The sequence below is a fragment of the Canis lupus genome, unplaced genomic scaffold (assembly GCF_011100685.1).
Source record: "Canis lupus familiaris isolate Mischka breed German Shepherd unplaced genomic scaffold, alternate assembly UU_Cfam_GSD_1.0 chrUn_S2241H2441, whole genome shotgun sequence".
In the NCBI taxonomy this organism is placed as follows: Eukaryota; Metazoa; Chordata; class Mammalia; order Carnivora; family Canidae; genus Canis; species Canis lupus.
This window is the reverse complement of record NW_023331128.1, coordinates 37,711-50,238: the sequence shown is the minus strand read 5'-3', so window position 1 is coordinate 50,238 and position 12,528 is coordinate 37,711. Positions and strand designations below refer to the sequence as shown.

General features: G+C 55.0%; 1 pseudogene; it reads right to left on the bottom strand.

The window, feature by feature from the left end:
• Positions 1–81: 81 nt before the first annotated feature.
• The window catches only part of LOC119879055, a 36,081-nt pseudogene continuing 23,634 nt past the window's right edge, over positions 82–12,528 (bottom strand).

Sequence of the window (12,528 nt, the reverse complement as noted above, 5' to 3'; positions counted from 1 at the left end):
TTAGGGTTGTGAACTGAGTCCTGTGTTGGGCTCTGTGCTGGGGATGAAGCCTGCTTAAGATTCTCTCATTTTCCCTCTGCCTCCTTTCCCCCATGTGCTCTCTCACTCTAAAAATAAATAAAAACTTAAAAAATAAGTACCAGAAATATATCAGTGCTCTGTTACTATTGAATTAAAAATGTTTTACTGTTAAAATGAAAAAATGAGGAATAAGGAAAAATCTATTTTTCAGTACTATTAATATTGCTTTGAAACATGAGTACCAAACTTTAACATGTGTTAAAGAACCTTAAGTTTTGTTTAGATGAAATGATGGACAAGAAATAATTTATGAAAGGGTTTTGCAACTGAAGATAAGGACAATTAATTGAATTTATAGTAGAGAAGGATTTTTTTAAAAAGTCTCTGTTGTCAGAAAACTTGTACTGGTTTCCATCCCTCTATCTCTCTGCTTCTCTCTCTGCGCTCTCATGAGTAAATTAAAAAATATTTTTAAAAACCTGCTTATGTCTTGACAGTATGTATGTACGGAGTTGTGACATAAAATGTAGCTCACAGCCCAAGAACAGTATAATCAGAGGAGAAGTGCCCCTCTGGAAAGGAACCATCTTCTGACACTCAGTAGCAGTATGCCCATGGGGCAATTTACCTTCCCTTTCTTCTCCATTTCCTTATTATAAAAGGAAGAGACAAACTATTACCTAAGGCCTCTCCCAGTTAACAGTCTATGGAGTCTGGACAAAGGGAATGGAGAGTGGTGGATCAAAAACTAGGAGGAGGAGGGAAGTTTTCCTGCCGCTTTACAGGAAGGAGTCCTATTTTTCTGCCTTCCATCAGCCTTGAATACTAGCCCTCTTAGCCCAAGACTCTGTAGCCAGGCCTGATGGTCAGTACCAGCAGGAACAGGTGCACCCAACCCCTCTCCACCCTTTTTCTTTAAAGGAGTAGTGACAGTAGATGCTCTGTGTCAGTTCCATTCTAACTCAGATTTGTCTGGGAAGCTAATTTTGCTGGATCCAGGCAAAGCATTAGACTAAATCAATATTCTTTCTGCCTTTGGTAGTTTCCTGGGTGTAAAACAGGGGAGTGAAATAGGAGTTCTAAAATCTAGTTCTGAAATTCTGTTTTAATAATTGCCAATTTACCTTGAGCCTCCTTCTTCATCTTCCACTGGTGCTGCTCTATGAGAATATCTGTTTTGGAAGAAAACATATCACAGGTACCCATCTCAATGACCATGCCTCCAAATCTGTATTCATTCCTTTGTATTTTAAGTCTTATTCAGCCTTTTTTGAGGGCAGGAATTCTATTTTTTAGTAGTCCTTTGACTCTTCCATAGTCCCAACTTGGGAACTTGTGTGCAGCTGGCAATACATTTTATTGACTGTTTTAGATGACATCCAACAGGTAATTCCTATTAAAAATTCTTAGAAGTGGGATCCCTGGGTGGCGCAGCGGTTTAGTGCCTGCCTTTGGCCCCCGGAGCGATCCTGGAGACCCAGGATCGAATCCCACTTTGGGCTCCCCGTGCATGGAGCTTGCTTCTTCCTGTGCCTCTCTCTCTCTGTGTGTGTGACTATCATAAATAAATAAAATTGAAAAAAATTCTTAGAAGTAAGAAAAGAAGTATCTACCAGAAACCTAAATAGCAACATTGTTTTAAAGTCTAGGACAAGAGTAGAATGCCTATTATTCCTGTTACTATTCATCATGCTGAAGAGGTCCTAATCAATGCAATAGGAAAAAAACTTCTTTTAAAGATTCCAGGCATCTCAATGCAATAGGAAAAATTAAGTATTGGAAAGGAAGAAACAGAACATATTGCATATGAAATTATGGACAACCTAAAAGGCCCAAGAGAATCAACTTAAATTTACTGGAAGTGGGATATCTGGGTTGCTCAGCAGTTGAGCACCTGCCTCTGGCTCAGGGCATGATCCCAGGGTCCTGGGATCGAGTCCCACATCAGGGTCCCTAAATGGACCCTACTTCTCCTCTCTCCCTGTGTCTCTTCTTCTCTCTCTGTGTCTCTCATGAATAAATGAAATCTTTAAAAAAATAAAAAATAAAAAAAATAAAAATAAAAAATAAATTTTACTGGAAGTGATATGAGAATTCAGTAAGATGGCTAGATACAAAATCAAGCTCAACATACAAAATGCAGTAGCTTTCTTATGTTCCACAAATAACTAATTAACAAATGGAAGAATGGTTCCATTTATAATATCAATAAAAGGAAGGACACCTGGGTGGCTCAATGGTTTAGCGCCTGCCTTCAGCCCAGGGTGTGATCCTGGATCCCGGGATCGACTCCCACATCGGGCTCCCTGCATGGAGCCTGCTTCTCCCTCTGCCTGTGTCTCTGCCTCTCTCTCTGTGTGTCTCATGAATAAATAAATAAAATCCTTTAAAAAAGATTAAAAATATCAATAAAAGACATAAAGTACCTAGGAATAAATTTACAGCAAAGAATGGGGAAGACCTTTGAGATGAAAACATTAAAAGTCTTCTGAAGGACATTAAGAAATGAATATATGATACCGTGTTCCTAGAATATTGCAAAGATGTCAATTCTCCTCAAACTCAATGCAATTCTATTCAAATCCCAAGATAGTTTTTCTTTTTTTTAAAATAAAAACTGTCCAGCTGACATATGGTAAAGGGATATGCAAGTCTAGCTATGAAATGTATGAAAAAGGAGGTCAAAGAGCAGGAGCTTAACTCTACCAGACATCAAAATAGGTTATTATAAAGCAATTGGAATTAAGTATATAGAATGATATGGGAAAGGAAACTGGACTGATAAGAGTCCAGATAAGAAAAGTATTTTAGAGACGCCTCAGTGCTGAGTGGTAGAGCATCTGCCTTTGACTCACAGGGTGAACCCGGGTCTGGGGATCAAGTCCCACATTGCGCTCCCTGAGACGAGCATGCTTTTCTCTCTGCCTATGTCTCTGTCTCTGTGTGTGTGAGTCTCATGAATAAATGAAATCTTACAAAAGAAAAAAGAATAGTATTTTATCTGTTAAGAAAGAATGAGCAATTCAATAAAAGATTTTAAAGTAACTGGTTCTTTCTGTAGGGGGAAAATGTTAGATCCCCTACCTCAACCATACCTAAAAACAAAGCAGATTCTATACAGGTTAAAAAATATAAATTAAACAAAATATAAGTAGAAGAAGATAGTATAAAGGCAACAAATGCCTCACTAACAAGACCCACATCCCATAGGCCACAAGGAAAGAACTCGCAGATATGGTGACAGACTCAAAACACCTCCTATTTTTTGTAGTCTCGCCCCCTTCATCCTTGGATTGTTGGTCATCTTCTGGTGATTGTAGTTGGGTTCCTGGAGAGGGAACTGCAGAATCCATGATCCCGGAAACTCTGTGGTCAGATCCCCAAGGTGGGCACAACTTTGGCTTTGAGTCCTGAGAATTCCAGTCCCACTTTCCCCAGGTTCCCCTTCTTGGGGCTGGCCTAGTGAGGATCTCAAGCTACCAGTAAGCCCCCTCTCCTCCCAACCCCTACCACTCACCTCCAGCACATTCTTCCTGCTAGATTTCTCTTTGGGGGCCCAGGAGAGAGGGCCCCCTCAACTCCACTGTGTACTCAGGGGTAGAGAGCTTGGGAGGCTGCCTCTGTGGGAGAATCATTGGGGGAAGCAGAGTTACTGGGAGCCCACAGTTCAGACAGGCCTGCCACAGCCCCTGCCTCCAATCCACCAGGCTCCCTTGGCTCAAGGGCCAGAATGGGGAAGGGGCACCCAAGGGTTCCTGGAACCCAGCGGTCCTGGGCTCGCAGGTCCTTTGCTGCCTGCCCACCCAGGAGAGGAAAAGGGAAAGGCACAGCCCTTGTCCCGGGGCAGGGGCCCCAGTCCCCAGTCCGCCTGCCTCCCAGGCTGGAGTGGCCACCCTCAAGGACTGCTCCCCATGCCCAGGGTGGCTGGAAGCGCTTGTCATGGGCTGAATCCACTGTCATCACCCCCTGCCAAGGCCCGGCTCCCTTGTCACTCATGATCCACTATTGCAGACCTAGCCTCTGACAAGCCAGATCAAGTAAAGAGCTGCACGAGTCAGGAGCAGATGGGGCTGGAGGTGGGGGGCAGGCAGTGTCCCTACCCTGGGAGCCTGGGCCTTACCAGGCCGCCTGCAGCTGAGGCCTTCGAGTCCTTGAAGAATGTCAGGACGCCACCCTCCAGCACCGTCCAGGAGGCACTCCAGTGCTTCTTCCTAGGTGGAGGTAGGGAAGTGGGGGGGTGGGGGGCTGGGCTTGCATTTGGCCCTGAGCTGAGGCCCCCTTCCACCCCCAGGAGCAGGGCACAGAGCTTAAGAACACAGCTCAACTTGGGCCATCCAACGGTGAGGGCTGGACTCCCAATTCTAACACTTGGTAGCCAAGGGACCCTGGGCAAGTTACTATCTCTAGGTGCCTCAGTGTCCTCATGCGACTTCTTAGCAAGCTGCTATAAGGATTAACAAGAGCCGGGAGGGGCTCGGTAAATGTCATCGTTAAGGCCCACTCTGCCGTGGTCTGGGTGCAGCCGCCTCTTACCGGAGCCGCTTCCCCTTGTCCACCGTCTTGGTGCGATGAAGCACACCGGCCTTGTCCAGAGTCTTGATCTTAGAAAGCCAAGGGGAAAGAGGAGGCAGTTAAGGGGCTGGGCCACAAGGGGGCAGAGGCTAGTCTCCTCCACAGCCAGCAACTCCTTACAGGCTGGGCCTGAGTCACCACTGAACCCTCCTTGCCGCTGGTGCAGGTGGGGTGCCAGTTCTCAGCCCAGGAGGAGAGATTTTCTCCCAGTTCCCAACCTCACGCATCCCTGGGGGTGGGGGATGACCCAGACCCAGGCCCAGGCTAGTCGCTGGGGCCTGTGGGGGAGACATGCCCAAGTCTGTCCCGGCCCCCACAGCCTTCAGGAAGCCCCTGTGTCTTCTGTGGGGGTCCTGCCAAGGCCTACGAGCTCCTTCCCTTCCCTTCTCCTCAGGGGGGCTGGCCTGGGCTGGGGTCTCACTGTCCTGGTTGGATCTGCAGATGCTTCGAGGGGCAGGGACAGGAACCTGAGGAGAGAGAGACGTCATCTATAATCCCCTCCTCTCTCCCCAAGGCTCTCCCTATCCCAGCTGGTTACCTGGGGCAGCTCCCACTGAACTGAGGTGTCTTCTGGGTTGTAGAAGTAGGGCTTCCCATGTTGGTCCTCCAACCGCACCCACTGTGGGAAGAAGGATGGTCAGGGCTCTCAGCCCACCTCATGGGAGGCAGGCAAAGTTTCCCCCTGTACCAGAGCCCAATTCAGCCCCAAGGAGTTTGGAGGGTCAGGTGCAGGCTACCGGCCCAGGAGCTGCGGTTTATGGTGTTAAGGGGAACTACTGGAACTACTAGTGAGGACGAGGTGGAGGAGTGACCGGGGGGCTGTCCGGGCACATCTGCCCGCTGCCCATACCTGCTCTTGTAGTGGTTGGTGTAGAGTGTCTGGCCCTCGGGGCTCACATGGCAAGACCAGCCCGGGGGCGCGGCCAACGGAGAGGTGGGCCGAGGCTCACTCAAAGAGCCCACGGGGGGAGTAGTCCTCCTCGGGGTAACTGGTCAGCGACTCGGGGTAGTCCGTTTCAGGGGTAGGGGGCTGCAAGGAGCAGGAGACAGAGTCAGACGCTCTCCGAGCCAGTAGGGACCCTGGGCCCTGCCCTTTCATAGCAGGCCACGCCCCTCTATAGCAGTCCAGGGGACTGCGGGGTGCAGGAGGCGGGGCCTGAGGCCTGAGTCACCCCGCACCCCCCGCACCCCTCCCCCCCCCGCCCCGCGCCTCATCCTCATTCCCGGGGGCGGGGGCAGGAGGCGGGGTCCGAGGCCTCAGTCACCCCGCCCCCCTCCAACCCTCCCCGGCCCCGCCCCTCTCCCTCATTCCCGGGGGGCGGGGGCAGGAGGCGGGGTCCGAGGCCTCAGTCACCCCGCCCCCCGGCCCGGCCCCGCCCCTCACCCTCATTCCCGGGGGGGGGGGCAGGAGGCGGGGTCCGAGGCCTCAGTCACCCCCCCCCCCCCCGGCCAGGCCCCGCCCCTCACCCTCATTCCCGGGGCGGGGCAGGAGGCGGGGCCTGAAGCCTCAGTCACTCCGCCCACCCGGGCCAGGCCCCGCCCCCTCACCCTGCGGTCCCCGGGGTCCAGTGGGCTCAGGCCTGGCTGCATGTCCTCCAGCGCGTCCTCGGGCTCGTCCTCGGGCTCGTCCTCCAGCTCGTTCCTCCGGCTCGTCCTCCCAGACGGCCTCGCCCGTCAGCGGGTTGTAGAAGAACACCCTGCGGCTCTCCTCATCCCAATACTGGCCCCAGTCTGTCTCGAGGCTCTCGCGGCTGCCCACCGAGGCCGGAGAGGTGGCTGGGCTGGCGGCGCCCTCAGAGGCCTCGAAGGGCGACTCCCAGGTGGTCACGCCCGTGTCTGGGTTGTAGTAGTAGGGGCGCCCGCTGCCCGCGTCCCTGTGCGTCTCCCATGCGGGGGGGCGGGGGACCGAGGCGGTGCCGGGTGACGTGGGCAGGGGCTGCCTCTCCGAACGTTCTCGTACACGGGCTCCGGGGGGTCGTCCACCTGTGGGAGCAGGAAGGAGGCGTGACCGTCAGGGCAGCTCCGGGGTCACCCAGTCCCGACCCAGCCACTTCCCACCTGGGCGACCTTGGGCAAGTTGGAGTACCCCCTGCTTCAGTCCCGCCGCTGCACAATGTCTGCCCTGCCCGCTCCGGAAATTGTAGTGAAGAGAGAATGAGGAAATATTCGTGAAGGGGCATTGTCAAATATGAAATGTCCCAGATGCGTAGGGCACTTACATTATTTATTAGCAATAATAAAATATCGATATCTTGAGTTCTCCCAGCTGCGCACTCACTGTGCACTCCAGGGGGCCAATCAGAGGTTGGGCAGGAATAGAGAAATGTCCTGGTGCCCCATTCCTTTTCCTCCCCATTCAGGTCACAGAGGGGCAGGGCCCTGCTGCACTCTACAGCCCCCACCCCTCCTTCCTTCCTGTCCTCGAATCTCTGGGACTGGAATCCGTACCACCTCTGATCTGGGACTGAAACTTCCTGAATGTGGTTTTTGCAGACCTCAGGATCAACTGCAGAGAAGGGAGAGAGGCAAGCCAGGATGGGAGGAAGGAAGGAGGAGCTAGGAAAGATGAGCCCCTCGTGCCCTCCAAAGGAAAGCGAGGTGGGCTGGAGGGTCCGGCCACACACAACATACCTCTGGTCATGCTCAACACCCCACTGCTCCTTGCGGCCTGCGGGGCAAAGTCTACGCCTTTACAGGGCACCGGAGGGCCTGTCCGCCTCTCTGTCTACTTTATTTCCTGCCATTCATGGCCCCCTGCCTTGAACTTATGCTCTAGTAGCCTGGGGCTGCTGGAGGCTCCACCCTCCCTGCTGTATATCTTTTATGGGCCTGGATCCTTCAGAGTGCCTAGGCCCGATCCCCACCCCTTTTTTCACCTGGCCCACTCCAATTCCTTCTTCAGGACTCAGCTCAGGTGTCAGGTTCAAGACCTTTCCTGAGATTCCTCTGGCGTGCCCACCATCGCCTAGCACCCTCAGCTGGCCAGAGGGATAGATAAGGACACTCTTAAACCCCAGGCAGCAGAAGAGCACCAGAAGATTAAGACTGTTTCTAGGATGATCTAATGCTACGGGGAAATGCAGACTTCGACATGGGGAGCAAGTATATAGTTTCAAATCTGTGTTTTTAGAAACCCTCCAAAATGCTAACCGAGATAGTTATCTCCTCCTGGGCAGTATAGTTATGGGGATGGGGTATTTATTTATTTATTTATTCTTTAACTTTTCTCAAAATTTTGTACAATCACCCTCCCCCCCGCCCCGCCTTTTTAATCACAGAACGGCCTGTGATGCCTCACTAAGCGGTAAACTTCCCAAGAGGGGAAGCCGGTCATGTCAAGGTGGCATCTCCCTGGGCCTTAGGAGGCGCCTAAAAACACACTCGTTTTGTCCCACAAAGATTCACCTGTCCGGTGCACGCACTGTTCTAGGCACTGGGGAACGCAGCAGTGAACAAAGGGACCCACATCCCTACTGGGCAGCCTGTGTAAATTGGTCAGGGATCAGGGAGGGAGATGAGCAGGGTGAGAAGTGAAATGCACAGCACAGGCACGTTGTCCGTGGTAGTTACTGCTAGCAGGAGACAAAGTGTCAGAAAAGCAGTGGTACAGTTTTAGATCATCAGGGGCAGGTCCCAGGCATGGAGGGAACAGGAGGAGCTGGATACACAGATCCTCACTCCTCTCCCTCACCCTGCAAGCGCTTGTGTGGCTGAGACAGAACCCCCCACCCCACTTCTCCTTTCTCTCTGTCCACCGCAGCCATCCCATATTCCACCCACACCGGCCCATGGACCCTCCCGCAAACACAAAGCCACCTCCTATCTCTGCACCTTTGCTCCAGTGGGTCCTTCAGCCTGGAACTCTCTGCTCTCATACCTGCCTACCCAGATCCTGCTCCTCTGCTGGTGCTCTGCTCCAAGCCTCCGGGAGAGGCCTTCTCCCTCAGGAGAGACGTTCTGGCGCACGGACATGCTGTTCATCCCTCTGTTCGGGCCCCGGCAGCATTCCGCCTTGGGTTGTCCACTCATGTCCACCTCTGACCCCAAAGGCGGGGTTTGTTTTTGAGCAGGGGACCCAGGATGATGTACTTGACCCCAGTTGCCCTCTAGCTGCTGGCCCAATGCCCTGAAGCACACATCCAATCCACCAAAAGTACTTATTGCTTGAGTACAAAAGCCAATTCCAAGCCACATTTCAGCAGCAAACAACAAACAAACACACCTGACACCACAGGAGACTCAAGTAGCTTTGGACAAGGACTTCCTGGGAGTGGGGGTTCAGCACAGGAGTCTCTTTGGGAGACCAGGATGGAGGCAGTGGACAGAGGAAGGTGGGTGACCAGACACATCTCCCACCTGCCCCAGCTGGACCTGCTGAGGCAGGCACCTTCCCCTCCTTGGGACAGGGGCTGGGAGGTCATGTGGGGCATAGATGAGCTGAGGAAGGAGCCAGGCTCTATGGAGCGGGGATTTCCACCTGCAGGCTGCTAGTTTTGGCTGTGAGTCCATGGGAGTCCCAGGCTGGCCAGGGTGATGGGGATCTCACACGAAGTAGCCCTAGTGGGTACAGAGGTGAGACCTAGGAGCTGGATGTTTAGGCTCTCAGCATGAGGGGGCTGTCAGAGGAAGAGAAGATGCAGAATCGCACTGTGGGCTCCAGGCTGCAGACCAGAGGCCAAATGGGGGCAGGGCAGGGCCCCTGGGAGGGGCTGCCCCAGAGACACAGGCTGCTTCAGGAGGTAGGAAGGGGCTTTCACTGGACGTGAGCAGGCAAAGTCCAACCCCTGTCAGTGATGCTACAGCCCTGTGGTGGGAGCTGGACCACACGCAGCGGCCCTGAGGCCCCTTCAAACTCTAGAACTTTCTCCCTGTAGAGCCCCTCCAGTGCTAGGATAAAGCCAGGATCAGACTGGATCCCCCTGTGCCCTCTGGCCTTCAAGGGGAAGCTCGTGCAGGTTAGAGCAGGGTCTGCCACCCTGCCCACGACTCCTGGAGGTCCATGCAACACCCAGTGACAGCCCATCAGTGGGCCCTGACTAGGCACCAACAGCTCTCGGGGCCCAGATCCCAATCACAACAGAGACACGGGGGACAACAGTAGGAAAGGGGAAGTGGTCTCCTACCTCAGCGGCAAGAGGGGCTCTGGCTCTCCACCACGCCCAGCTGGCCCAGCCCCGCAGCCCTCCCCTTGCCCACAAAGCAGGTGGCAGGCCTGCCTCTGCCCCTGCGCTGATCACCATCATCTCAGGGTCCCCCTTCAGCCCCTCCCCAGGCAGGCGAAGGCCTTGGCAAAGGGAAGAGGAAAGCAGGAGGAGTCCCCGAAGTCTGAGAGATGTCCTGCTCCGAAGCTCCGCTCAGCCAGCCCCTGAGAGGGTCAGAGAACAGAGGCCCACTAGTGGCACCTTGATCCAGAGGCCCTCGGCCGTCCCCACCAGAGGCTGAGCTTGCCCCCAAATGCCACGGCCCCCCCTACCTGTCCCCGCAGGCCTGACTCCGCCTCCTGGTCAGCCTGGCATCATGTCCACCATCCTGTCCCCTCAGAGCTGCTGGGACGGGAAGCCCTGGGCAGGCTTTAGGGGTGGAGCCAAGGGGCACAACCCCAGGGCTGGCACAAGGGCAACAAGGAACAAGAAGTGGCTTTTGAGATGGCGGGAGGCTGAGCCTCCAGCCCATTTCCTGTCAGGGCTGCGGAAGTGCTGCCTGAGACAGAGGCTGCCTGCTGTGGGGGGAGGGGGGTGGGTGAAGTGGGGGGGGTCTTAGGTCGGGGTGTGTTTCTATGTGTCCAGGGAAGCGCCGGCCTTCCTACTCCATACTCTGATCACCGGCAAGGTCTGAATCCCAGGGCAGATACAGCCAGGGAGCAGGATGGCGCCAAACCGAGGTTGGGGGAGGGGAGGCCAGACAGCTGGGAGAGGGCAGAGGGGGCAGTTGGGTGCTGGGCCCCAGGCTGGCGTAGACAGGACATGGAGTGGCCCTCAACTCCCCCAGTACCCAGGGCGATGGGGAAGAGGAAGCTTGTGTGTGGGGTGCCGGGGCGGGGGGCGCAACGTGTCAAAGAGGAAGGGGTCTGGGCAGCTGTGGCATCAGATGGAGTCAGTGTCTGGAGTTCTGCAGCCTCACAGAGGACAGGAGGGATTCTGACCACACCACAGTCCACTCGCCTGACTGCCTGAGCCTGTCCCCTCCCGGTTCGCTCTCCAAGATGCACGCATGCATCCTCGCCTGGGTGTCTAATACGTGCACAAGTATGCCTGCGTCCCCACTCTCTAAGGACCCGGAGAAGGGACAGGGACTAGCCTCTCCACAACCCCACAACCAAGAGCTTCCCTGGGCCTGGTCTCTCTCCTGCTTCAGGCTCTGACCCCACCTTCCACCAGGATCCCAGGACCCATTGTCTCCTGCTCTTCCATTCCAGTAACCCTCCTGTCCCCAGCCCTGGTCTTACTTCCTCCCCTGCCCATGCCCCCCAGACCACTCCTTCCCTGCACCCACTGTGGGCCCAGGACAGGGACACCCAAGGAGAGCCAGGCGTGGTGTAGATTTGGAGTGTGGGCCCTTTGGGCAGACCGCATCCAGAACAAAGCCAGGGATTCATGCCCTACTCTGCCCCCTCAAGCTCCTGTATTGCTCCCCTCCCATCCCAGGTGGGACTCAGAAGCCTGGAAACACTGAGGGCAGAGAGGCTGGGGTCCTCCCACTTGTCACACACATGACACATCCACTGCCCCCGCCCTGGGGGACATGGGCCACACGCAAAATAGGTCACCAAGGAGAGATGGAGCCAGGCCCAGAAGATGGGAAAGGCCGGAAACTCCTGAGCTGGCAGCAGGCAGGAGCTGGGGAAGGAGAGAGAGGGACGTGGGTGTGGGGACCTGAGCCCTCAGCACTGCCCCGCGTGGAGAACTAGGGAGCAGGGTCTTCCTGTGGCAGGAACCAAGAGTGACAGTACAGGAGACTGGGACCACCGAAAAGGCAGCCCACGTGCTGTTCCTCCTCTGTAAGAAGCTGGGCCCCCCAGGCCTGGGGTCTTCCCAGGGGGCTCTGGCCCCCCACCACAGGGGCTGAGGCCAAACCCACACAGCTCTGGCCTGCTCTTCTTGGTCAAGGAGCTTGGTTCCTCAGGCTTCCAGTCTAGGCTTCCCCTCAGCAAGAGGAGGCGTGACACAGCAGCTCCCCAGTGGTGTCCTCCTCCCTCAACCGCATCTTCACGCCTGGCCTGGCCCTCTAGAGGCACACGGTGGAGGAGGGGACAGAACAAGCCGGCTGCTCTGTCCTCACCTCTTCTCCCCAAAACCCTCACAGGAGGCTTGTGGCAACCAGAAAAATCCTATCAGCTCTCTGAAGCCAGAGGCAAAAGAAATGCCTGCAAACCAGTGACTGGAGCCAGAGACTGGCTCAGGGGGGCTGCCGCGGGGTCGGGACCTCCTTTGATGACTTCAGTGCCTCCAGAGCTGAGCGGAGGGAGAGTGGAGGATGGGTTGTGATCTTTGCCTCAGGGAGCCTTGCAGGGTGCCCAGAGCTGGCGTCCTTCCCTTCCCTGAGCACCGCCATCTCCAGGACGGAGTCCGGGCCCTCACTGTACCCACCCCCAGCCCTGAGCCACAAGTCCACTGATGTGCAGTGGGGGAACTGGGGGTCCCCTCAGAACGGAGGGAACCACGCCTGGAGCTGTCCCCAGAGTCTGGTTGTAACAGGTTTGGGCCGGGGCTCAGACCCCTCGTTTTGTACTAAAGCCCAGGTGAGGCTCAGTGTAACCTTAACTGCTCGGCCTGTAGCCTGCGAAGACGAACACAGTAGCCCGAGGTCAGGTTCCTCTGTGGGGTTTAGAGCAGAGGCATCATCATTTGATTAAAGGGGGGCTGGGAGAATGACGCAGGATTCAGAGAAATGGCTTCTTGTGTCGCTGGTGCCCTAGCTTCTCCCTGGGCAGCCCCT